The sequence below is a fragment of the Equus asinus genome, chromosome 27 (assembly GCF_041296235.1).
Source record: "Equus asinus isolate D_3611 breed Donkey chromosome 27, EquAss-T2T_v2, whole genome shotgun sequence".
Taxonomy (NCBI): domain Eukaryota; kingdom Metazoa; phylum Chordata; class Mammalia; order Perissodactyla; family Equidae; genus Equus; species Equus asinus.
In genome coordinates, this window is record NC_091816.1 from 17,115,004 (window position 1) to 17,142,727 (window position 27,724).

Below are 27,724 nucleotides of genomic sequence, written 5' to 3' on the forward strand. Positions count from 1 at the left end.
TGGTAAAGATGTACCATTCTGATGATATTGATAATAGGGGAAGCTATACGTTGGGGAGGCAAGGGGTTTATGGAAAATCTCTATAACACTTCTCAATTTTGTTGGTAAGTTAAAACTACTCTAAAAAATAAAGTCTTAAAAAAAAGACTCAAGGAACTCGTTTATATACAAACTCATTTAGGTTTTTTACATCACATTTCATATAACTTAAAAGAATTTAACAAATATTTTTGGTCTCTCCCTCATTGACCATGGGTAAAAGAGCTTTGGGACCTTACAGATGGCTAGTGCTCTCAGAGCTGCTGGGGTTCTGCTAACTAAGATTCTCAGAATATACATACTGCAAACATGGGGATACTTCTGTTGTAACTGGGTTCAAACTTCCTAGAAAAAAATGAGAGGGTGATTTATTTGTTGCTATTGCATTAATTGTTTGCAAAGGACAGTCTACAAATACTCATGGGATGAGTCAAACTTTTTTTGGTGGCCAATCACAATTCCAAAAATTTCCTCTTTAATAAAATCTAATTTTATGTTATAATGAAGTTTCATGCTTATTATTATACACATGGCATTTACAGCTAAACTTAACCGAGCAACAAAAATACCTTTGATATCATAATTAACCCAATGCCTTCATGGGCTTAATCAGCTGATCCAGAGTGTCCTTGGTAAAAGAAATTATCATATCAGTCCCTTCTTAAAAACCTCCCAATGAACTAATAAATTCATTTTAATAAATTAAAAATGAATGAAATCCAGAGTCCTGGCCATGTCATAGATGTTCTACAAGATGAGTCCTTGGCTAGTTTTCCACCTTCTCAGTTCGTTCTTCCCCTCACCCACTTCTCTGTAGCCACCTGCTGCTGCTGTTTCTTGAACACAGCCAGCACTCTCCACCTCAAAGCCCCATTGATCTGTTCTGGTAATTTTCATCCTCAGATACCCTCATGACTATCCTCCTCACATACTTCACTCTTAAGTTTTACCAAATGGCACTACATCTATAAGGCATTCCCTATCCATCCTATTTAAAATAGCACCTTCTCTATATTTCTATTTTCTCCCAACCTAGCTTTGTTTTTCTTCATAGCATTAATCATTAATTGGCATTATGTTGCTTGTTTGTTTACTGTCTATCTCTCCTACTAGAAAGTTACTCCATGAGAGTGAGAACTTAGTCCATTTTATTTACTGCCCTCAGTGCCTGGTATTGTGTCCAGTCCATGGAAGGTGTTCAATTCTTACTTATTGAATGGATTGAGTAAATATGGGAATATTATGTGAAAGCCTTGCCTTTCTCTATCACACATTGGGATTGTCTAACTTTAGGGTAGCCATGGTTGAAGATATATGAGTGATTTCCTTCTATTACTAATATCTCAACAAATGGATAGTTGTTTGCTACTAAGAAATATTTTTACTATAGTATTTAGACATTGTTTCAACATTATTTTCTTGAAAAAATGCTTCTAAATCAGCGTTTTTCTCACAAATGATGAAGAAATGTGGTACTAATATTATGTGCTCAAAGTATTATTACTTTCAAATTATATAACATGTCCATTTTTCATATAATTTAAATAGCAACCTGAAAATTCTTAAATGATGCCAAGCAAATTTATCAGTCACATGGAAATTAGGAACATTATATTCTTTATATATATTCATTATATCAGCACACCAATTTCCTTAATGAATACCTTATTAAATAATTTTAAAGTTATTCAAATTTGCATTTGCACTTTTTATTTTCATGACTCAGTAGTTGATTTGTTGAATGATATTTCTTATTTCTAAGACAATTTATTTTTCAGGTGGATTAAAAAAATACCTACAAGGGAGTGATGTTAGCAACATGGCAGAGTAAGCTATTTCCTTTATCTTTCTGCCCTCACACTACAACTAAATGGACATTCATTGATCAATGGAGGATACTCTCACAGAACAACAGGATGCCTGAGAGACCCATGCAGCTATACATCTGAAGGTGGATGGACTACCCCAGGGAGGTGGGGGAGATTGGTAGGAGAGCACACCACTGCTGTGGTCCCAAGGAGTGGCCCAGGCTCAGACCCTTTGAGGAAGCCCCATCCATGATGTACAGTGGCCAGTGCAACCCTGAGGCAGCAGCAGATCTATGAGCCTAAGAGAATGCTTTCCCAGCTGGCACAAGTGCCCATATTACCCCACAACTTCAAGCATATGGGGTGGGATCAGAAACACAGCTCCTGCTTCCCTCCAGCAGTTTCAGGTGGAATATGTGACTGGATAAAACCACAAATGCCCTGGAAAAGATTAGTTCTTGAAACACCATGAGAAAGTACAGCAACAATTCAGAGTGGAGGGAGAATAACAATTCTCCAGAAACCAACCTTGAAGTCAAAGAAATTTACTATCTAAATGACAGAGAATTAAAAATAGCTGTCGTAAAGAAACTCAATGAGTTACAAGAAAACTGAGACAGAGAGTTTAACAAGTTAAGGAGTAAAATTAATGACAAGAAGAAATACTTTACCAAAGAGATTGAAACTATTAAAAAAAAAGAATAAGCAGAAATTCTGGATATGAGGAACACAATTAGGGAAATAAAAAATAATGTAGACTCCTTAAAACAGAACTGAGTGGGGCCAGACCAGTGCTGTAGTGGTTAAGTTTGCACGCTCCACTTTGGTTGTTGAGGGCTCACAGGTTCAGATCCCAGCTGCAGACCTAGCACCACTCATCAAGCCAAGCTGTGGCACCATCTCACATAAAATAGAGGAAGATTGGCACAGATGTTAGCTCAGTGACAATCTTCCTCAAGCAAAAAGAGGAAGATTGGCAACAGCTATTAGGTCAGGGCCGAGCCTCCTCACACACAAAAAGAGAAAAAACAGAGCTGATGTAATGGAGGAAAGAATTGGTGATTTAGAGTATATAAATATAGAATTGCTACAAGTGGATGAGGAGAGAGAACTAAGATTTTTAAAAGATGAAAGAATTATTCAAGAAATATCCAATTCATTAGGAAAAGCGACACAAGAATCATTGATGTTCCAGAGGGAGAAGAGAAGGAGAAAGCTCACTGCAGAGTTTGTTCAAAGAAATAATAGCTGAGAATTTCCCAAACCTGGGGAAGGATTGGACTTACAAATACATGAAGTCAATAGAACTCCTAATTTAATCAATGCTAAAAGACTTTCTCCAAGGCATATAATAATAAAACTGGCAAATTCAATGACAAAGAAAAAATATGAAAAGTGGCAAGGTAGAAGAAAATAACCCACAAAAGAACCCTTATCAGCAGATTTCTCAGTAGAAACCTTACAGGCTAGGATAGAATGAAATGATATATTCAAAATTCTGAAAACAATTTTCAGCCAAAAATACTCTATCCAATGAAATTATCCTTGGAATACAAGGGAGAAATAAAAGCTTTCCCAGATAAACAAAATTTTAAGGAGTTCATCACCACTAGACCTCCCCAACAGGAAATGAGCAATGATACCCTCATACCTGATACAAAAAGGTAAAGTTCTACAAAGCTGTGAGCAAGGAGAAAAATAGACAAAATCAGAAAACTGCTTCTCTCTTTCAGAACAGGAAAGCAAAAAATTATAAAATAAAAGACAAAGGTAAGGAAAGCATCAAAAGTAACTATAAGTACTTCAACTTAGTCACAAACTCACACATAAAACAGAATAATTTGTAACAACAATAACTCAGAAGGGGAAAAGGAAAAGGATGGAACCCATTTAGGCTAATGGAGATAAGAGGCTACAAGAAAATGGACTATCTCAAGGTGACATCAGTGTCATGGAGGAGTGAGCTCTCCCTGTAAACTCTCCCCTCAAGGATACAATGAAAGGACATTAATATTCCAACAGAGGACATCCACACAACAAAAAGACATCTGAGAGACCCACACAGCCATATGTCGAAAGGTGGAGGTGCTGGAGTGACCCCACAATGAGGAAGTGGAATGACATAAGAGAATGCTTCTTTTCCTCCTTGAAAGACAGCAACCAGGGAGTGTGCACAACCTCAGGGAGGAAAGCAAAGAAGGAGCAGTGGCCCACCCCACGAACACCATAGATCTCTGAGGTCCCTCACAGCCTGGGGGAAAGCCCCCCACAGAAGGTACTAGCTATCACAGGGGTTTTGTCATCAAACCAACACTCTAGGAGAGTATCTAGCTAGGGCAGGGCCAGAAGCCCTTGAGATCACGAGGAACAGAAAGTGTCCTATCCACCACTGAGCACTTCAGTCTAGCACCTTGGAGCTGTCTCTGTCAATCCCAGTGGGCTCCATATATGCAGCTCTTGACCCCCACCCCATGGCAAAAGGTAGAAGTGGTAATCAGATAGTACCACAATGCAGAAGCAGAAATCAATGCTGTCTAACAGAATGAAAAAATGTATTAAATCTCCAGACCAGAAGGAAAATGAAAAATACCCAGAAAACAATCCTAAAGACATATAAAATGGACTATCTCATCTCTGAGATATTTTACACAAACCTCAAGGTAAAAACTAAACAAAAAATCAGAGCAGAACCACAATTCCTAAAAAAGAAAACTGAGAAAAATCACCACAGAAAACCTCCCAAGTGAAATGGCAGTCAGAAATCCAAAGGAAGAGAAACAATGGAAACATAGAATAGCCAGAAAAGAGGAGGAAACTGGTAGTAATAAGCCTTCACCTACCAATAATCACTTTAAATGTAAAGGACTGAATTCTCCAATGATAAGATGCAAAGTAAATGAATGGATTAAACAAACAAGACCCAACAATATGCTGCCTCCAGGAAACACATCTCAGCTCTAAAGACAAACATAGGCTAAGAGTGAAGGGATGGAAGATGATATTCCAAGCTAATGGCAAACAAGAAAAAGCAGGTGTTCCTACACTCATATCAGACAAAGCAGACTTCAAGATAAAAAAGACAATGAGAGTCAAAGAGGGGCATTATATAATGATAAAAGGGACTTTCCACCAAGAGCACGTAACACTTATGAAAATACATGTGCCTAACACAGAAACACCAAAGTACATAAAACAACCATTAACAGACCTAAAGGGAGAAATTCACTCCAACATAATAATAGTAGGGGACCTCAACATCCCACTTCCATTATCTAGACAGAAAGTCAACAAGGAAATAGTGGATTTAAATGACACACTTTATCAGATGGACTTAATAGATATATAGAAATCATTCCATCCAAAAACAACAGAATACACATTCTTCTCAAGTGCACAAGGAATGTTCTCAAAGATATACGACATGCTGGGAAACAAGGCAAGCCTCAATAAATTTAAGAAGAATGAAATCATACTTAACATCTTTTCTGACCACAATGCTGTGAAACTAGAATAAACTATAAGAAAAAAAGCTAGGAAAGTCATATATGTGGAGACTAAACAACATGCTACTGAAAAACTGTTGGATCAATATAGAAATCAAACAAGAAATTAACAAATACATGGAGACAAATGAAAATGGAAATATACCAACTCTCATGGGATGCAGCAAAAGCAGTTATAAGAGGGAAATTCATAGCAATACAGGCCCACCTCAACAAACCAGAAAAATCTCAAATAAGTAGTCTTAAACTACACCTAACAGAATTAGAAAAGAAGAAGAAACAAAGCAGAAGGTTAGCAGAAGGAGGGAAATAAAAATTAGAGCAGAATTAAATGAAATAGAGACCAAAAAAAAAAAAGTAGAAAGGATCAATGAAGTTAAGAACTGGTTCTTGGAGAAGGTAAACAAAATGGACAAACTGTTAGCCAGACTCACTAAGAAAATAAGAAAGAAGGCTCAAATAAATAAAATAAGAATGAAAAGAGGAGAAATTAGAATGGATACCACAGAAATACAAAGGATTATGAGGGAATACCATGGAAAACTATATGCCCATAAATTGGATAACCTAGAAGAAATGGATAAAATCTTAGACTCATACAACTTACCAAAAGTGAATCAAGTAGAAATAGAGAATCTGAATAGACCAATCATAAGTAAAGAGATCAAAATAGCAATCAAATCCTCCCCTTTAAACTTCTGGACAAGATGGCTTCTCTGGAGAACTCTCCCAAACACTCAAAGATTTAATACCTATCCTTCTCAATCTATTCCAAAAATTTCAAGCGGATGGAATGCTTCCTAATTCATTCTATAAGGCCAACATTACCCTGATACCAAAAGCAGACAAGGACAACACAAAAAAGGAAAATTATAGGCCAATACCACTGATGAACATAGATGCCAATATCCTCAACAAAATACTGGCAAACTGAAAACAGCAATACATTAACAGGATCATACAACATGATCAAATGGGATTTATTCCAGGGATGCAGGAATGGTTCAACACCTGCAAATCAATCAATGTGATAAACCACATTAACAGAATGAGGAATAAAAATCACATGATCATCTCAATAGATAAAGAGAAAGAATTTGACAACATCCAACATCCATGAATGATAAAAACTCTCAATAAAATGGGTATAGAAAGAAAATACCTTGACATAATAAAGGCCATATATGACAAACCCACAGACAACATTATACTTAACATTGAAAAACTAAATCTATCCGTCTGAGACAGCAACAAGACAAGGGTGCCCACTCTTGCCACTCCTATTCAGCATAAGACTGGAGGTTTTGGCCAAAGCAATTAAGTAAGAAGAATAAATAAAAGGAATACAAATTGGAAAGGAAGAAATGAAACTCTCACTGTTTGCAGATGACATGATTCTGTACATAGAGAAGCCTAAAGAATCCATCAGAAAACTATTAAAATAATCAACAACTACAGCAAAGTTGCAAGGTACAAAATCACGTTACAAAAATCAGTTGCATTTCTATACACTAAAAGCAAAAACTGGCACAGAGTTCAAGGATACAACCACGTTTACAATCACAACAAAAAGAAGAAAATATTAAGAATAAATTTAACCAAAGAGGTGAAAGACCTATATACTGAAAACTATAAGAAATTATTTAAAGAAATTGAGGAAGATATAAAGAAATGGAAAGATATTTCATGCTCATAGATTGGAAGAATAAACATAATTAAAATCTCAATACTATCTAAAGCAATCTACAGATTCAATGTAATCTCAATGACATTCTTCACAGAAATAGAACAAATCATTCTAAAATTTATATGGAACAACAAAAGACCTTGAATAGACAAAGCAATCCTGATAAAGAAGAACAAAGCTGGAGGCATCACAATACTTGACTTCAAAATATACTACAAAGCTAGAGTAATCAAAACAGCATGGTACTGGCATAAAAACTGACACATAGATCGATGGAACAGCATTAAAATCCTAGAAATAAAATCACACATCTGTGGACAGTTAATCTTCAACAAAGGAGTCAAGACCATAAAATGAAGCAAGGAAAGTCTCTTCAGTAAATGGTGTTGGGAAAACTGGACAGCCACATGCAAAAGAAGGAAAATAGACCATTGTCTTGCACCATACACAAAAATTAACTCAAAATGGATTAAAGACTTGAATGTAAGACTTGAAAACATGAAACTCCTAGAAGAAAATACAGGCCGTACACTCTTCGACATCATGTTGTAGCCCAATGTTGTAGCAGCATATTTTCAAATACCATGTCTACTCAGGCATGGGAAACAACAGAAAAAAATTAACAAATGGGACTACATCAGACTAAAAACCTTCTGCAAGGCAAAGGAAACCATGAACAGAATGAGAAGACAACTTATGAACTGGGAGAAAATATTTGCAAATCACATAACTGACAAGGGGTTAATCTCTAAAATATTTAAAGAACTCATAGAACTCAGTGGCAAAAAAACAAACAACCTGATCAAGAAATGGGCAGAAGATATGAACAGATATTTTTTCAAAGAAGATATACATATGGCCAATAGGCACATGAAATAATGTTCAACACCACTAATTATTAGGGAAATACAAATCAAAACAACAATGAGACCACCTTATACTGGTCAGAATGGGTATAATTACCAAGACAAAAAATAACCAATGTAGAGAAAAGAGAACCCTCATACACCACTAGTGGGAATGCAAAGTGGAGCAGCCACCATGGAAAACAGTATGGAGATTTCTCAACAAATCAAAAATAGAAATACCATATGATCCAGCTGTCTCACTACTGGGTATGTATCCAAACACCTTGAAATCAACAATCCAAAGAGATTTATGCTCCCCTATGTTCACTGCAGCCTTACTCACAAAAGCAAAGACATGGAAGCAACCCAAGTGACCAAATACTGATGAATGGATAAAGAAGATGTGGTGTATATATATATATATATATATACATACATATATACAATGGAATACTTCTCTGCCATAAAAAAAGACAAAATTGTCCCATTTATTACAGCATGGATGGACCTTGAGGGTATAATGTTCAGCAAAATAAGCCAAAGACAAATACCACATGATCTCACTCATACGTGGAAGATAAACAAACAGATGGACAAAGAGAACAGATGAGTGGTTACCAGGGGGTGGGCAAAAGGGGTAAAGGGGCAGATATATATGAGAATGGATAAAATTAGACTCTTGATGGTAAGCATGATGCAGTACATACAGAAACTGATAAATAATAGTGTGCACCTGAAATTTCACAATCTTATAAACCATTATGACCTCAATAATTTTTTTTAAAAATCTACAAAATAAGGTCCAGCCAGGTGGCACAGTGGTTAAGTTCACACATTCCGCTTCAGCGGCCTGGGGTTCACCAGTTTGGATCCTGGGTGTGGACCTACCCACTACTTGTCAAGCCATGTTGTGGCAGGCATCCCACATATAAAGTAGAGGAAGATGGGCATGGATGTTAGCTCAGAGCCAATCTTCCTCAACAAAAACGATGAGGATTGCTGGCAGATGTTAGTTCAGGTCTAATCTTCCTAAAAATATTTACAAAATATTCCAACAAATAAAGGGATAAGAAATAAAAGATTTCACTTAAACAATGTAACTAATTGTGAGGTTGAAATTTCTTCATACAACTTTTCTTTTTTTTAGAAAACAGTTTAACAGAAACCCCATCATGTATGAAGTTATTGCGAAGTATTTCCTTTAAAAAGAAAAAAAAAATCTATAATGCTTCATACCCTGTTGGCAGCTTGTCCTCGCCATTTCAACAGACAGCACAGCCTTCAGTGAAACACATGTGTGGAGGAGGGTGTTCTGTTATCTGTGTAGGCCATAATGCCTGGTCATCTGTTTAAGTATGCAGTGGCATTTCCAATGTAATTAAATTTCTAATTGTACATCCAAACTTTGTCTAAGTATTGGCATGTATAATGAATTATGATTTATAATTGTTAAAAGCCATTAATTTGAAGTCTGTGGGGTTAGTCTTCAACATCTTGATTGTACCATGAGACTCATTTCTTTTAGAAATTATTTGAACCATAAATTGAGCTTAAGTTTAAATATTATGAAATTGATTGTGTTGGAGAAGGAAAATGGAATCTTCAAATTACATTTATGCTGAGTTATTTTTATATTCTCTGAGAAAACAGTTATTTGTACCAAGAACAATTCAAACACTGAATGCATATGAATAAAACGAAAGTTTCAAATTGTTATGCTGTGTTTTGTGAAGACATTTGCAATTTTATATTAAGAAGGATAAAAAATATTTCTTAATTACTATTGAGAATTAGACAAAGTTGGAAGTTTAGCTTGAGCTATTAAGATACGTTTAAAGTACATCTCAAAATGAAAAGACAGTTAGTTTTTCTAAATTAACAACTTCTAACCTTTTTAATACCATAAATTTTGTATCGGCAGAATCCTACTATACGAATATCTGAACTTATGATGCATTTTGGCCACCCCGTAGTTATAATGAATAGCATTGCTATTCACTATGTTCCAGCAAGGTCACATCCTTTTATTTATTTACTTATTTTGGTGAGGAAGATTCTCCCTCTGCTAACATCTGTGACAATCTTCCTCTATTTTGCATGTGGGATGTTGCCACAGCATGGCTGACAAGTGGTGCAGGGCCAAACCTGGGATCTGAACCCACAAACCCTGGGCCACAGAAGTGGAGTGCAAACTTAACCACTACACCACTGAGTTGGTCCCAAGACCATATCCATTTTTAAGGACTGAGACTGTTGGGCTGTGGCATTACTTTAATTAATCATTTCCTATATCATATGAGTTGTTAAATATTTGTATATCGTGGACTGGCCGAGTGGTTAAGCTTGCACACTCCGCTGCAGGCGGCCCAGTGTTTCGTTGGTTCAAATCCTGGGCGCAGACATGGCACCACTCATCAAACCACACTGAGGCAGCATCCCACATGCCACAACTAGAAGGACTCACAACGAAGAATATACAACTATGTACTGGGGGGCTTTGGGAAGAAAAAGGAAAAAAATAAAATCTTAAAAAAAATATATTTGGATATCACTCCTCTCTATATCTATATTTATGTCAATGTGGATGCCTACTACATGTGAGGATTGATTACACAAATTAAAATAAGTTATTTAATTTACAGAAAATTCTACTTAAATATTACAGCTTATCAGACTGATGTTTTAACAAAACAGTAATGAATATGCATTAAATAATTAGTAGCACATTCATTAAAGTCAAAAAAATGTTCACCTAGTGTACCACCCAAAACCAAGCTACTAGAATTCACAACAATAAGCCTTGGTTTTAGCTGTTACATTAATTAACCTTGTATATATGCAGCCACAAAATGGTGATCTAAAAGGGAAATTATAGAAGCCCATTTTTCTATTGATAACTAAGTAACTAATTCTTATAAACTGGATGTTTCTTCTCAATCAAGATGTTAATACCAATGCTCTACTTCAATCCCTTCCTCCCTCCAACGTAGCTACTCCACATAAACATCGTCTGGACAATTGATATAGAGAATGCTTCCTGATCTCCAAACACTTTATTGACAATCATTTTACATTATAGATTTAGAAATTATTAAGTAGGCTTAGATACACCTCTAATTTCAGGCTATCTGAAGGATATCCAAATAAATAATTACTGTAGTATGTTATAAGTAGTATGATAGAAGTTTATGTAATGAATGATATATGAACAAATAAAAGAAAAACCAACTCTGGAGCATTAAAGAAAATGTTTATAAGGAACAGACAGAAGTCATGGGACTCTAAAAACAAGAAAGAATGATTGGGAAATTATTTCAACAATTCAGGTGAGAGAATGAAATTGGAAACTAAACCAGGAGCGATAGAGCAAAAGAGAAGATATCTGATAGGAAAGGTGTTTATTAAAGTAGAATTCATAAAATTTGGTCACTATTGGACGTATTCTGTAAACCATTTTATGGAAGGAAGGTGATAAAGGGAAACAGAATGACATCAGATTTTCAGGATCCGGAGATCCAGGACTATTAACTAGGAGAAAGGATCCCTGGAAGAAGAAGCAGGAATGGGCTCCTATAGAAAGTTCAGGTTTAGATATGTTGTGGTGTCTGAGATTGTGTGTGTAGTGCTGTAGACTAGATCAGCAAAGTAGTTTGGAATAGCAACCTATATTCAATGCTTCGATTTGAATACAATAAAGATGTAGAGAGGACAAAGAGATGATCAAGGTCTGATGCCGAACAAGAAGGAAGAACCAGTATAAGACGGTGAGATGATACTCCCTTGTAGCTGAACCATCAACAAGAGGGAGACAGTAACACACTATTATCAGTATCTTCAAACCGGGCCCATGAACTGTAGTTGAATCTTCGGAACCCACCATGCAAGAGTTTCAGTATCTGTTCTGGATACAAGACTACTTCAACAGTCACACTTATAAACTAAACAAAACCCCCTCCAAATTCTCTACTTTTACGAAAACTGGTCTATTTCAAAAATTTCACTTCATTTTGAAATAGCTACGAATGTAATTTTAAAATCTTAACAAAAATTCGATTATAAGACTAAGACTTGAAATATTTAGCATTATTTCTTAAGGCTTTTTTTTCTACTTTAAAGAAAAATCTACTCTATAAAATATTTTTTAAAAGATCAAGCAGAGTTACTTTTCTTGTTTCAATTGTTAAAACTATTACAATAGTTCGTTTTAATGCTAACATAAAATAATATTTGAGTACTATAGGGGAGACAGTTGATATAAATTTTCTCAAGACCAATTTTGAAATGGATAATAAAAAAGAAAAATTGGGCATATGATTTATCCACTAATTCTACTATTAGCTTTATTTATTAAAAATATCTACAAAGATGTTTCTGGAAGAATGAAAAAACTTTTTAAAACTTAAATTTACAGCAGTAGTAATATGGCTGCAAGATACAAACAGGACAAACGGAGAGAGAAAAGAAAAATTAAACCTTCTATAGTTTCAGCCTTAATAAGACGTGACTCTGCATAGTTAATAACCACATCCAATAATTTAAAGTAAAAAGATTTTTGCTTAATCAAAAATTTATTTTCAAACTATAATCAGATTATAAATTTGGAGTGTGATTTCTTTAAACTTTAACATATTCTATACCCAACAGATATTGAAAGATCTTCAATGCAACATTTCTCAAAAATCTCCAAATGCTTTACTTCATTTAGAAGCTTTAGCATGTATAATTAAAAATATAAATCACATGCTATGATGAAAATAATTACTTTTATTTCTCATTTCATTAACTCTAACCAATGCACATGACCCCCAGAAGTAAGACTTTAAGAGATAATTTATAATTTTACTCCATAAGGGACGTCTCTAATAACAATTCATTTGTTTTCCGGTAGTTATTTTGATAGACGGGACAATATATTTGGATCTTTTTTAGCACACTAAGGGCTTTGTTATTGCTAGCATAATTAAATTCTAGATTTATTGAATTATATTATATACAAAAGTACACCTCCTTACCAGTGGGAGTAATTTGCCTTACAGAAATCTGTTATAATATTTAAATGAAATTGTTAATCAGGGACTATTTACAGCTGCACCTGCTCTTATTTGTAGCGTGAAACTGTGTAATCACTGTCAGTTCCTCCAGATCCAGGCAGAAGATAACCATTAATACAACAGAAGCGTAATTAAAGAGAATCCCCATCTGCTGTATTATCCTGGCTTTGTTACAGTGAGCAACATGGAGGCAGAAGCCACCAAGGAGAATGATGGGAGGAGACTGGGTGTTTATGACAACGCCACCTATTTCTTACAAAGGAAACTGAAAGAATTACCCAAGAAAGTTCATTGATAACCTGAAAAAGAATAAAGTTAGAAGAAAAGTTTAATAAACCAAACTGTGGTGAATCATCTTATTTTTAAAGGAAGATTTTATCATCGAAAAGCAGTTTGAGGATGTAACAAAAGTCCCACAAACATTTCTAAGTCAATCGTTTTATCCTTAAAAATAAGTCTGTGGGTGCTTACAAAGGTTATTTTTGAGCACTTAATGTGCATATAAGATACTGCAGTAAGTGCATTGAATGCTTTCAGAAGAAAGGTTATATTATGGTTTGAAAAGTATGCATCTATCTTATCAAGAAGTAAGTAACTTCTCCTCCTTTTGTGAATTGCTCAACAGTTTTAAAAAGTCATTCCAACTGGTGATTATATCAGTGGAATATGGATTTGTGCATTCATGGTCAAGTACACGTGATATTCAAGATACTGCTTTAGTGTTGCAAGGTTTAAAGTTATGCATGTTATGTAAGCACTCTACTCAAAGTATTTCAGATTCTGAAGGAATTACAAACAATACGCCCTGGCAAACATAGGCTTAGAATTCAACCTACATTCTATGAGAATAATTTGTGAAAGAATCAAGAAGTTAACATGAGTTTTATTCTATATATCACTTTTAATATACAGTAGTCTCCTCCATCCAGAGTTTTACTTTCCGTGCTTTCAGTTACCTACGGTCAACTTTGGTTTGAAAATATTAAATGGAAAATAGCAGAAATAAGCAATTCATACATTTTAAATTGAGCACTGTTCTGAGTAGCATGATGAAATCTCACACATGCCTACCTGCTCTGTCTGGGACATGACTCATCACTTTGTCCAGCGGATCCACACTGTATATCACCCATTAGTCACTTAGTAGCCATCTGGATTATCAGATCAACTGTCATGGTATTGCAGCACTTGTGTTCAAGTAACCCTTATTTTACTGAATATTGGCCCCAAAGCACAAGAGTAGTGATGCTGACAATTCGGATATGCCAAAGAGAAGCTGGAAAGTGCTTCCTTTCAGTGAAAAGGTGAAAGTTCTCTACTTAATAAGGAAAGAAAAAAGTCATGCTGGGGTTGCCATGATCTATGGCAATAACGAATCTTCTATCCATGAAATTGTGAAGAAGAAAGAAAAAGCTCCTACTTGTTTTACTGTCATACCTCAATTATCTATGTATGGAGAAAAATATTATATACACATGATTCTGTACTATCTGTGGTTTCGGGCATCCACTGAGGGTCTTGGGATGTGTTCCCCACAGATAAGGGGGGACTACTGTACTATAAATTAACATATTTATTATTTTTATTGTCTGTCTCTGCACTAAAACAAAATAAGATGTCTTTTTCTTCAGTGATGGATGAACCCCATCTGAATGGATACACAATATTTGACTGGGACACTCAATATCTGTTGAATGAATGAATGATCTTGATATGAAAAATACAAAAGAAACAAATAGGTAGCTGTTTGCATTTCAAATATCTTGTTGGAATATTTATCTTAGTTACAAAAAGCTAAAAATCTTCATAAATAAATTTAGGTGGCAGAGAGTCTGTAAAAAATATGTCTACTAATACATGACCAAATGAGTTGTGAAAGGAAAAAAAATAAAACACAAAGGAAACACAAAAGGGAGATCCAGTTTGGACAACTGGAAGGGTTGCTTCATGCCTATGTTTAGCAATCCAATTTACATGATTGCAAAAGATGGGCAATTCCAAATAGAGCCAAAATATCTATACATTTATAAGCACAAGTGCCTCTTGGAAAGACTGAGCTAATACTAAACATCACTGGTATATTGTTTCAAAGAAAAGGTAAATTTGGGGGCCAGGCTAGTGGCGCAGTGGTTAAGTTCACATGTTCTACTTTGACGCCAGGGGTTCACCGATTCAGATCCCAGGTGTGGACATGGCAGCACTTGGCAAGACATGCTATGGTAGGCGTCCCACATATAAAGTGGAGGAAGATGGGCATGGATGTTAGCTCAGGGCCAGTCTTCCTCAGCAAAAAGAGGAGGATTGGCAGCAGATGTTAGCTCAGGGCTAATCTTCCTCAAAAAAAAAAAAGGTAAATTTGACTCCTATAGTGAAAAGAGTTCTATAAATAAAAGCATACGATTTATGTTGGTCAAATTTAAACATCATTCTTAAAAATTATGTCCATATAGGGGCCAGCCCTGTGGCCAAGTGTGGTTAAATTTCCATGCTTTCCACTTCAGTGGCCCGGGTTCACAGGTTGAGATCCCAGGTACAGACCTACTCCACTCATCAGCCATGCTGTGGAGGCTTCCACATACAAGGTAAAGGAAGACGGTCACAGATGTTAGCTTGGGCCTAGTCTTCCTCAAGCAAAGAGAAAATAACAGCAGAGGATTGGCAACAGATATTAGATCAGAGAGAATCTTCCTCACACACGCAAAAAAAGAAATCATGTCCATATATAGAAGGATAAAATAGCAATAGTGGACAAGTCAAAATGTGGCTGTGAATAGTTTTTATTGTAATATTATTAGGAGGTAATATTAGAAGTCCAAGTTAATATAAGAAAACAAAACAAAAATGTTATACTAAGATATGCCTTTAAAATAGTTTTGTGAAAAAAGAAACCACTAATTTAGTTTCTCTATGTATGTTCTTGTGTTTTGTCAAAGGAATATTTTGTTTACTAAATTTCCATGATTTCTGTATAAAATGTTAGTAAAATATTTTACCTATAACTTTATCCATTTGTTGAATTTTTAATTTGTAATCTTAATTTAGAATCTTTTAAGAATATCAACTAAGTATCCTATTATTCTTACTTAGGAATTTCTTGTGACAGAGTATAATTAAGAACAAGGAAATCCTGACTGCATCTGTGCACTAATTTTTTTAATACTTAACTTATATACTTAAATTGATGTTATAGCACAATGATTAATTTTTATGAATTTCAAAAACTTAAATCATTAAGATTAATGATACACCTCCGAATAAAACCATGGACGGGAAATGATCAAATGAGCTAGGAGGGAAGCATAATTATAGAGGCTGCTTAGGCAGCATCCACGAAAAAGGTGATTTACAATTAAAGCATCTGCTAAGATGGCCCTATTGATAAGACTGGGACTATTGTCAGATAAATTTATTTCATACACTCTCTCACATACACATCAATAGTAGCTATATCGGAACATTAATTTATGCTTCTTAATATTAAAAAATTCTTGTCATAAGCACTCAGAATATTTTCAGACATATTTTCTTCTGAGCCTTACCAAGTGTTTTTATAGAATATATGAATATGCTTTGGGGAAAAATATACTTTGCTATATAATACAGAGAATTTGAACTTTTGTTTATTGCCATTTGGGACAAACTGAACATAGCTCGTTGTAAAACTATGCCTAAATTATGAAAATTTTTGTATATCTATCTTGAAAAAAATCACCTAATTTTTTTCTTTCAAAGTTTTGAGTCAGTAAGTTATGGCAAGTGTTTCATTTCCTAACGGAAAATCATTTGGGAGAGGAGGTCTTCAATTTTTCGATCTCACTGGATGTGATGTCTCAGATACAGAAACAAATAATCCCCCTCAACCCTGATTAAAAGGACATTTGCTTGGATTGGTTTTCACCCAGAAGTGACCATGCATTATTCAAAATATTCCCAGAGCTGCCCGTACAACTTTAAAGGAGGGCAGTTAAGTTGCAATTATGGCTCCAGAATTGATTTGCTCTGTTTATAAAATTCAGACACGGTGAAATGGTTTATAAGCAATTAAGCAGATTCAGGTATTGCGGTACAAGTTCCTCAGACTGAATAAATTGTTAGTTCCACCTTACGTGTGTAAATAAATATTCTCTTTCGAATGCTAACTTGAGCAATAGTTGAAATATCCATTGATTGAATATTCTAATCTGTTAAAATGCCTGATACTTTCGTTCCTTGATAACTGCACGCTCATTGCAAGAAAAAATATTAATGGAACATCTTAATATTTTGGAGGATGTATACTGTCAGTATATAGGAATCTACTGTGGGCTGTTCTCTAAATACTTGTAAAAGGTAGGGAGTGATTTTCATCTGACATGATGAGCAGCAAGTACTAAACACCACCCTAAATAGTAACTTGAAAAACATAGGCTTAAGGAAGCTCTCCATAATACTAGTTAGGGTTTAGCTATAGGTCAGCAGTTCTTAACTTTGAGATAATGAAAGCTCTGACCCACCCATCTCCTCCTAGGACATATGCACATATATGCAAAGTTTCATTTCCATTTCCAGAGGTTCAAGAAATCCTTCCTTATAGTCTCAGTTCAAACACCTAGTCTCGGCAAAGCCAGGCTGCACAGCATAAACTGTGAGGTTCTTCGTCTAATCTTAGCCAGTGTTGATTGTAACACATGGCATTATTCTATGCTTCAGTAAGGAAGCGAAAATGCAGCCAATGCATCACAGACACAATGCTTTCTTATAGCTTTGAATCTTTATTTTACACTTGTTGAAAGCACTCTTTAAGGAAAATTTAGCCATGGATTTTTATCCTCTCATGCAGCTCTATTTCTTCGCTTTTCTATGTACACAATATTTTTGTTTGTTTTAATGTCAAATCACAGTGTTAATCTTTTTGAGGATATTTTAAATAGCAATTAATTTCCATTGGCATAGTACCATTGACATATCTCATGCAATTGGACAGTTATGACCAAATTTTCACATTTCCAGGCAAGGACAACTACATTGTGACTGCTGCTTGACTGATCTCAATTATAAGATGCCATTGATTACAAAACAGAACAAATCTACAGATATTAATATTTGGAGAAAGTGTGTCATAAAATTGATGAAATAGGATACTTAGAAAAAGACAAGTGGAGGATAAATATAACACAGTGCACATTAAGCACAGTGAGGGCAAAAGAGGAACTTGTCCAATATCAATGACCTTGCTTCCATGGGCAAGGCTCTCTCCATGGATCTATTCTAACTGGAAAATTTATTATAAAATGGCATAAATTGCTTTATTTTATTCTATTCTTACAAAAGTGCTCTTGAAATGTTGTGTCCTTTAATACAGGAAGAGATCTATTCATCTGGGATATTTGCATATTCAGATTTTTGTTGCAAGTAATTCCAGTAGCAAATTAACTAATTAGCATTCTACAGTTTACTTCAGTCTTTGTCCATTTTAATTGTCATGAATCAGTACCTCAGGGCTTGATTATCCTTTAATCCTAATAAGTACAGGTATTTGGGTCCTCAGAGTGGAGAATCTGACTCTAGAACTCAACAAACTAGCTGAAGATTTGCTACCTCCAGTCTGCCCTGATAGATTTGAATTTCCACGGGGACAGGAGATATGATTTCCTTGTTCACACTGAACACCCCAGCATTTAGCAGTGTCAGGCTCAATAAATTTTAGTTGAATAAACCTTATTTCTGTTTCAATATAGATTTTTTTACAGAGTCAATGTTACTTAAATGAAAGATCTCAAACTGATTCCTATAAATTATTCCTTTTGCATCTAAAAGTCTCATTTAAGGAAGTTAGCAATATATTTGTTCAATATTTTCCAGAAAAAAAATTCTTTAGTTTCTCTCTCCAAAATTCATCCCAAATTTAGATTCAAAATGCAATATTTAATGTAAAGAGAAAAGAAAAAAAATTATATAAAAAAGTTACCTTGCATAAAAGCTTTATTATACGCATCACCTTGAACTAGGACAAGGAGTAAAAGAGAAGGGAGGTTTAGTGCTTTAGAAAACAAATTACTTGCCTTACCTGAAAAAACAAAGCAGCAAATATCCAAGGAAAATTGATTATCCACAGATGGTTCAGGAATAGGAATGGTGAATCAGAGTTTGTTTGGGCATTAAAATAGGTAATAGCAAAAAACTAGCGATGTCTTTTGTTTTGATAGTGATGAAATTAATGATAGTTTGCCATTAGAGAGTTTGTATAGCTCTCTTATGAAGAGCTTTTTTCACAGAGCAAGAACCAAGAACGATAAAGAAAGTTCAAAAATACACTGTTAAAGGAATACATAATTTATGTATCCAAACTATGTAAAACAATAGAAGAAATAATAGTAAATATATATGAAATAAGTAGCACTAGCAATATTCCAAAGAATTTATCTCACGTCCAAAAGTAGCATGTAAGATGATACATATCATGATATTTGCTGTGGCAGCATGGGGTAGGATGTAACCTGGGTGTCATCACCAGGAGATTAAATAAGTAGAATGTGGTGCATCAGTGAATGGCATCTTATAAGGAGATCAGCTTTAATGATCTTAACTTACATATAGCAACATGGGTAGATATTTCCATTATACTTAAAAGATAAAAGTAAGAAACTGAAACACAAATAACACGATATCTTTTACACAAATGAGACACATATATACACAAATGAATGCTATATAGTTTTCAAAGATGCATGCAAACCGAAGGACATAAATTCATTGGCACAGTTACCTACAAAGGTGATGGGAATGGGAGGAGGCCCTAGAAATTATGACAACATACAGTAAAACAAGACAAAGGTATTACCAGATCAATAAACAAAATAATGAACTGAGGTGCACAAGTACTTCAAATCTTTGCAGCCAACGTAAAAAACAAATATTAAAGATGAGTGAAATCTGCATCATGGCAGAGTGAGCTCTTCCCTTAATCACTCCCTGCTAAGATACAATGAAAAGAACATTCATAAACCAACACAGGACATTCACACAACACAATAGATGTCTGAGAGATCCACAAAGCCATACGTCTGAAGGTGAGAGTGCTGGACCCTCTAGGAGACAGTGGAAGAAGGTAAGGAGATGTCCTCTCCTTACTCAAGCAGTAGTGATCTTGGGTGTGCGATTTTGCCACAGGCCGGCGTGCAACATTGAGAGGAGATGGGGAAAAAGACAGCCTTCTGTAGAAATGCTCATCCTCCTGGAGCTGCCTCCCAGCCTGTGGGAACACTCCACACCAAGGTAGCTAAGCAATCACAGGGTGCCCCCACCAAGCCAAGCAGCCCAAACAGGCAGATAGTGAGTGCAGAGAAGAGGGGCATGGGATCATACATGCATAAGAAAGCACTGCCCACCAACCTGACATACCAGCTCAGCTGATTGCCCAGAACAGAGGATCCCCACCAGAGCACCTGCGCATACATGTGTAAAGCAGCTGTGACCAGTGGGCAAACACAGACAGGCCCTGTTGGTAGAGTTTCCAACATACAGTCATATCTGCCAGGGTTTGCAGAGGGTTCAGAAGATACAGCTCCTCCACATCCCCACTGAGGGGGGCAGGTGGGTTCTGTGACCAGATACTATCCCTATGAGATGGCACAAGTCCACCCCATCGAATAGCATGAAGAAGTGTATTAACACTCCAGAGCAGAAGGCAAATGATAAGTACCCACAAATCATCCCTGAAGTCATAGAAATTTACAATCTAAATGACAGAGATTTCAAATAGCTATCATAAAGACCTCAATGAGTTACAAGAAAACTCAGAAAGACAGTTTAATGATCTCAGAAATTAAATTAATGAACAGAGGGAATTCTTCACAAAAGAGATAGAAACAATAAAATAATCAGAAATGTTGGAAATGAAAAACACAATGAATGAGATAAAGGAAAATCTGGAGTTCTTAAAAAGGTAGAGCTGATATTATGGATGACAGAATCAGTAATTTAGAGGACAAAAATATAGAAATGCTGCAGATGGAGGAAGAGAGAGAAGTAAGACTAAAAAGAAATGAAAAAATTCTCCAAGAAATATCTGATTCAATTAGGAAATGCAACATAAGGATTAAAGGTATTCAAGAGGGAGAAGAGAGGAGTAGTGAACTTGTCCAAATAAACAATAGTTGAGAACTTCCCAAACCTGGAGAAGGAGCTGGAATTACATGTAAACAAAGCTAATATAATTCCTAATTACATCAATGTATAAAGACCTTCTCCAAGGCATATATTAGTAACACAGGTAAAAGTCAATCAAAAAGAAATATATTAAGGTCAGCAAGGAAGAAGAAAATACCCTACAAAGGAATCCCTATCAGGCTTTCAGTGGATTTCTCAGCAGAAACCTTACATGCTTGGAGAGAGTGGAATGATATATTCGAAATTCTGAAAGACAAAACCTTTCAGGTAAGAATACTTTATCCAGTGAAACTATCCCTCAGATATAATGGAAAAATAAAAACTTTCCCAGAAAAACAAAAGTTGAGGGAGGTCATTGTCACAAGAACCCCTGTCCCTACAAGAAATGATCAAGAAACTCCTCCTACCTGAAAAAAAAGAGTTTACAAAGTCTTGAGCAAGGAGAAAACTAGGCAGACAAAAATCAGATAATCACAGCTCTCTATCGTAAAATGTTAGCAAACAATTAATAATAACATTAAAGATAAAGGGAAGGAAAGCATTTAAAATAACCACAATCACTTCATTTTAATCACAAACTCACAACACAAAACAGAATAACTTGTGACAAAACAAACTTAGATGGTGAAGAGGAATGGGATAGGACCTGCTTAGAATAAGGAAATAAGAGACTGTCAGAAAATGGGCTATCTCATCTGAGATCTTTTATACAAACCTCATGGTAACCACTAAACAAAAAAATAAGAACAAAGACACAAATGATAAATAAAGAGAAAACTGAGAAAACCATCACAGAGAAACACCAAACTGAACTGACAGTCAGAAATACAAGGAGGAGAAACAAGGGAAATAGAGAACAACTAGAAAACAAGTGATAAAATGGCAGTAATAAGCCCTCACATATCAATAAGCACTCTAAATATAAATGGATTGAATTCTCCAAAGGACACAGAGTTGCTGAATGGATTAAAAAACAAGACCCAACAATATGCTGCCTCCTGGAAACACATATCAGCTCTAAAGAGGTAATGGCAAACAAAGGAAATCATGTGTTCCCATACTCAGACAAAGCAGCTTCAAGATGAAAAAGGCAATGAGAGACAAAGAGGGGCTGTATCTAATGATAATGGGATACTCCACCAAGAGGACATAACACTTATATATGCACCTAACACATTAGTACTAAAGTACATAGAGCAACAATTAACAGAGCTAAAAGGAGAAACTAACAGCAACATAATAAGACTAGGAGACCTCATCAACCACTTACATCAATGGAGAGATCATCCAAACAGAATGTCAAGAAGGAAATAGTGGAACTAAATGAAAAACTAGATCAGATGGACTTAATAGATATAGATAGAATGCTCCATCCTAAATCAGAATTCTTCTCAAGTGCACAGGAAACATTCTCAAAGACCATATGTTGGTAAACAAGGCAAGCCTCAATAAATTTAAGAACACTGAAATCATATCAAGCATGTTTTCTCACCATAATGTTATGACCTTAGAAATCAACCACAAGAAAAAGTTTGGAAAGTGACAAATATGTGGAGACTAAACACGCTACTGAACAACCAACAGGTCAATGATGAAATTAAGGAAGAAACCAGGAAAAATCTGGAGACAAACAAAAATGAAAATACACCATTCCAACTCATATGGGATGCAGCAAAAGTCATCCTGTGAGGGAAATTCATAGCAATACATGCCCACCTTAATACATACGAAAAATCTCAAATGAGTAATCTTAAACTACACCTAGCAGAAATAGAAAAAGAAGAACAAGCAAAGCCTAAAGTCAGCAGAATGAGGGAAACAATAATAATTAGAGCAGATATAAATGAAATAGAAACCAAAAAAAGACGGTAGAAAGGACAAACAAAACTAAGAGCTTGCTCTTGGAGAAGATGAGTAAAACTGACACTGAGCCAGACTTACTAAGAAAAAAAGTAAGAAGCCTCAAGTAAATAAAATTAGAATGAAAAGAGGAGAAATTACAACTGATACCACAGAATTACAAAGGATTATAAGAGAATACTATGAAAAACTAAATGTCAAAAAATTGGACAATCTAGAAGAAACGGACAAATTCTTAGACTCATACAACCTCCCAAAACTGAATCAAAAAGAAACAGACAATCTGAATAGACCAATCACAAGTAAAGAGATTGAAAGAAGAGATGGCTTCTCTGGATAATTTTACCAAACATTCAAAGAAGATTTAAATACCTATCCTTCTCAAACTTTTCCAAAAAAATTGAAGAAGACAAAACACTTCCTAACTCATTCTACAAGGCCAACATCACCCTGACCCCAAAGCTAGACAAGGACAACACAAAGAAGGAAAATTACAGGCCAATAGCACTGATGAACATAGATGCAAATATCGTCAACAAAATATTGGCAAACTGAATACAGCAATATATTAAGAGGATCATATACCATGATCAAGTGGGATTTATACCAGGGACACAGGGATGGTTCAACATCTGCAAATCAATCAATGTGATACATCACATTAGCAGAATGAGGAATAAAAGCCACATGATCATCTCGATAGATGCAGAGAGCATTTCACAGGATCCACATCCATTTATGAGAAAAACTCTCAATAAAATGAATATAGAAGGAAAGTACCTCAACATAATAAAGGCCATATATGACAAATCTACAGTCAATGTCATACTCAATGGGGAAAAACTGAAAGCCATCCATCTGAGAACAGGGATAAGATGAAGGTGCCCACTCTCACCACTCTTATTCAACATAGTACTGGAGGTTTTGGCCAAAGCAATTAGGCAAGGAAAAGAAATATAAGGTATCCAAATTGGAAAGAAAGAAGTGAAACTTGCTATATGCAGGTGACATGATTTTCCACATAGAAAACCCTAAAGAATCCAGCAGAAAACTATTAAAATAATCAATAACTATAGCAAAGTTGCATGGTAGAAAATCAACTTACAGAAATCAGTTGCATTTCTGTACTCTACTAATGACCTAACAGAAAGGGAACTCAAAAATACAATCCCATTTACAATCACAACAAAAAGAATAAAATATCTAGGATAAATTTAACCAATCTGGTGAAAGACCTATACAATGAAAACATAAGATGTTATTAAAAGAAATCAATGATGACATAAAGAAATGGAAAGATATTCCATGTACATGCATTGGAAGAATAAACATAGTTAAAATGTCCATCCTACCTAAAGTAATCTACAGATTCAATGCAATCTCAATCAGAATCCCAATGACATTCCTCAGGGAAATAGAACAAAGAATCCTAAAATTCAAATGGGGCAACATAAGACCCTGAATAGCTAAAGCAATCCTGAGAAAAAAGAACAAAGCTGGAGGCATCACAAACCCTGACTTCAAAGTGTACTACAAAACTGTAGTAATCAAAACAGTATGGTACTGGTAGAGAAACAGGCACACAGATCAATGGAACAGAATTGAAATTCCAGAAATAAAACCACACATCTACGGACAGCTAATCTTCAACCAAGGAGCCAAGAATATATAATGGGGAAAGAAAATTCTCGTCAATATATGGTGGTGGGAAAACTGGACAGCCACATGCAAAAGAATGAAAGTAGACCATTATCTTTCACCATACAGAAAAATTAACTGTAAATGGGTTAAAGACTTGAAGGTAATAAGGAAAACCTTAAAACTACTAGAAGAAAATACGGGCAGTACACTCTTTGACATTGGCCTTAGAAACATCTTTTCAAATACCACATCTATCCTGGCAAGGAAAACAAAAGAAAAAATAAACAAATAGGAATTCATCAGACTAAAGAGCTTCTGCAAGGCAAAGGAAACCAGGAACAAAATGAAAAGACAACTCACTGAAAGAAAATATTTGCAAATCATGTATCTGACAAGGGATTAATCTCCAAAATATATGAAGAATGCACACAACAAGAAAAAAACAAAGAGCCAGGTCAAATAATGGGTAGAGGGTATGAACAGACATTTTTCCAAAGAGGATATAAAGATGGCCAATAGGCACAAGAAAAGATGTTCAACATTACTCATCATTAGAGAAATGTAAATCAAAACTACAATGAGGTATCACCTTACACCTGTTAGAAGGGCTTTACTTACCAAGACAAAAAATAACAAATGTTGGCGAGTATGTGACAAAAAGGGGATCCTTATGCACTGCTGGTGGGAATGCAAACTGAAGCAGCCACTATGGAAAACTCTATGGAGATTTCTCAAAAAGTAAAAATAGAAATACCATACGACCCAGCTATCCCACTACTGAGTATGTATTCAAAGAACTTGAAATCAACAATTTAAAGAGACTTATGCACCTCTATGTTCATTGCCACATTATTCACAATAGCCAAGATATGGAAGCAGCCCAAATGCCCATCGACTGATGAATGGATAAAGATGTGGTATAAATATACAAAGGAATCTTAGCCATAAAACAAAACAAAATTATCCCATTTGCAACAATGTGGATGAAGCTTCAGGGTATTATGTTAAATGAAATAAGGCAGAAAGAGAAAAACAAACTGCATGATTTCACTTATACGTGGAAGATAACAAACACATGGACAAAGAGAATAGATGAGTGGATACCAGAGGGGAAGGGGGTTGGGGGCTGGGCATAAGGGGTAAAGGGGCATATTTACGTGGTGATTGACTAATAATAATGTACAACTGAAATTTCACAGTATTATAAACTATTATGACCTCAACGAAATTTTTAAAAATCCCTGGTTGCCCAGGGCAGAAATGACTAGTTGGAGCACAGGGCAAGGGCATTTTTATGGTGGTGAAACGATCCTTCATAATACTGTCATGGCAGATGCCTATGACATTATGTGCCTGTCAAAATCCATATAACTGTACAACAGACAGAACAAATCCTAATGTAAACTATGTTCATTATTAATAATGTATCAATATTGGCTCATGAATTATAAAAATGTACCTCACTGATACAAAATATTAAAAATATAGGAAATATGCTGGAGGAGGGAGGCATATGGAAACTCTTTATCCTTTCCATGTATTGTTTTCTATAAATTAAAACTTCTCTAAAAAATAAAATCTATTAAAATCAACTAAACAAATATTAAAATAAAAATTAAAACCTTCCAATTTGCCTCCCACAGCATACCATGTCAGTGAAATTTTATAAGCTATCCGTTTCCTTATTTGTTTCACCTAAATTCTGCAGAGAGTTGAGAGGAAAATTTACAGTGGTTTTATAGAAAGAGTTGATTCACACAGCTGTATTTGGGTTGCTTTTTCAGGTTATAGGAAATTGCATTTTTCTAAAACGGAACTTCCGTTAATGCCTTCATTGTATATGAGTTGACATTGTATCACATTTGTAGAAGTGAATCAGATGTTTAATATTCCTTTAATCTAAAACCCCTCTAAGCTATGTGATTTAATTAACAGATAATTAAATACCAAATATGAGAACTTTAGGGACTAACACATTGAGGCTGTATCAGGATGAAAGATGTTTACACTTAACACAAAGATTCTCCCCTGACTGAATGAGGCTGGGAATTGCAAGCAAGGCAGAGTGAGAGCCAGCTGATAACAAGCTGTTCATGAAACATTAGCCTCCCTGAGCTTAAAGAATGTCAGAGCCTCTTCCCATATCCAAGGAAAAATACCTACAGAGCAAAAAGAATGTTGCTTTGCATTTTTAATAAGAGGCAAGAATTAGATTCAAAATTATTTCTAAAAATACTCATATCTAACAGTTTCTTTTCTGATGGTATTTTATTTTCAAGATTTATCATTATGACCCTCTCTTTATTCAGCCTGTTTTCCACTCTTCTGCCTTTCCTCCTCTGCATCATGAATTTGCTTTTCTGAATTGTCATCTTGGCCCATTTTATCTTGAATGTTATATATTGCCTCAAAACCAAATAACACATGGAATTCATAGGTGTATGTTTGCCAAAAAGAGGACGTAATGAAATAATAGAACACAATGTTAAAGTCCAGAAGACAAAAAAGACATGTTTTTCCCAAGTAGTTAAAGTAGAAAATAATTTGGAAATTTAATATTGGTGAAGTAAAAAAGAAAAAATCTTAGAACATCAGCTGAAAATGAGCTTAGCGTAGTCTTACATTAGATATGAGGAAACTAAGACCAACAGGGTTTAGGAGAAATGTACAGTGTTCTATAAACAGCACTAGAGATTAAAATCCAGAAAAACACCCCTGCCCCTTTTCTGTGCTATAATAAAGCATTATACATTGAGGATTAATTAATAGATGTGGACTCATTCCACTCAGTTTTTAGAGTGGCCAGGACACTGTGATTAGGAGAAATGGGTCTGGAGTCAGAAGGCTTGGATTCAAATTCTGGCTTTACTACTCACTAGAATTGACTTTTGGCAATTCTCTCTAAGCCTCTGCTTCCCTATCTACAAGATGGCAAAATAATCATGCCTACCCCATAGGGTTATTGAGAGGATTAAAGGAGACTATTCATGTAAAGCAATCAGCACAGTGCCAGGCACATAATAATACTTTTCAAGGTGTTACTTATCTCAAAAATATATTAATTCCTCCATTCACAACATATTTGAATATCAATCCCTATGCTAAACACTGACATACATATAAGATGCAGTTCCTGCTG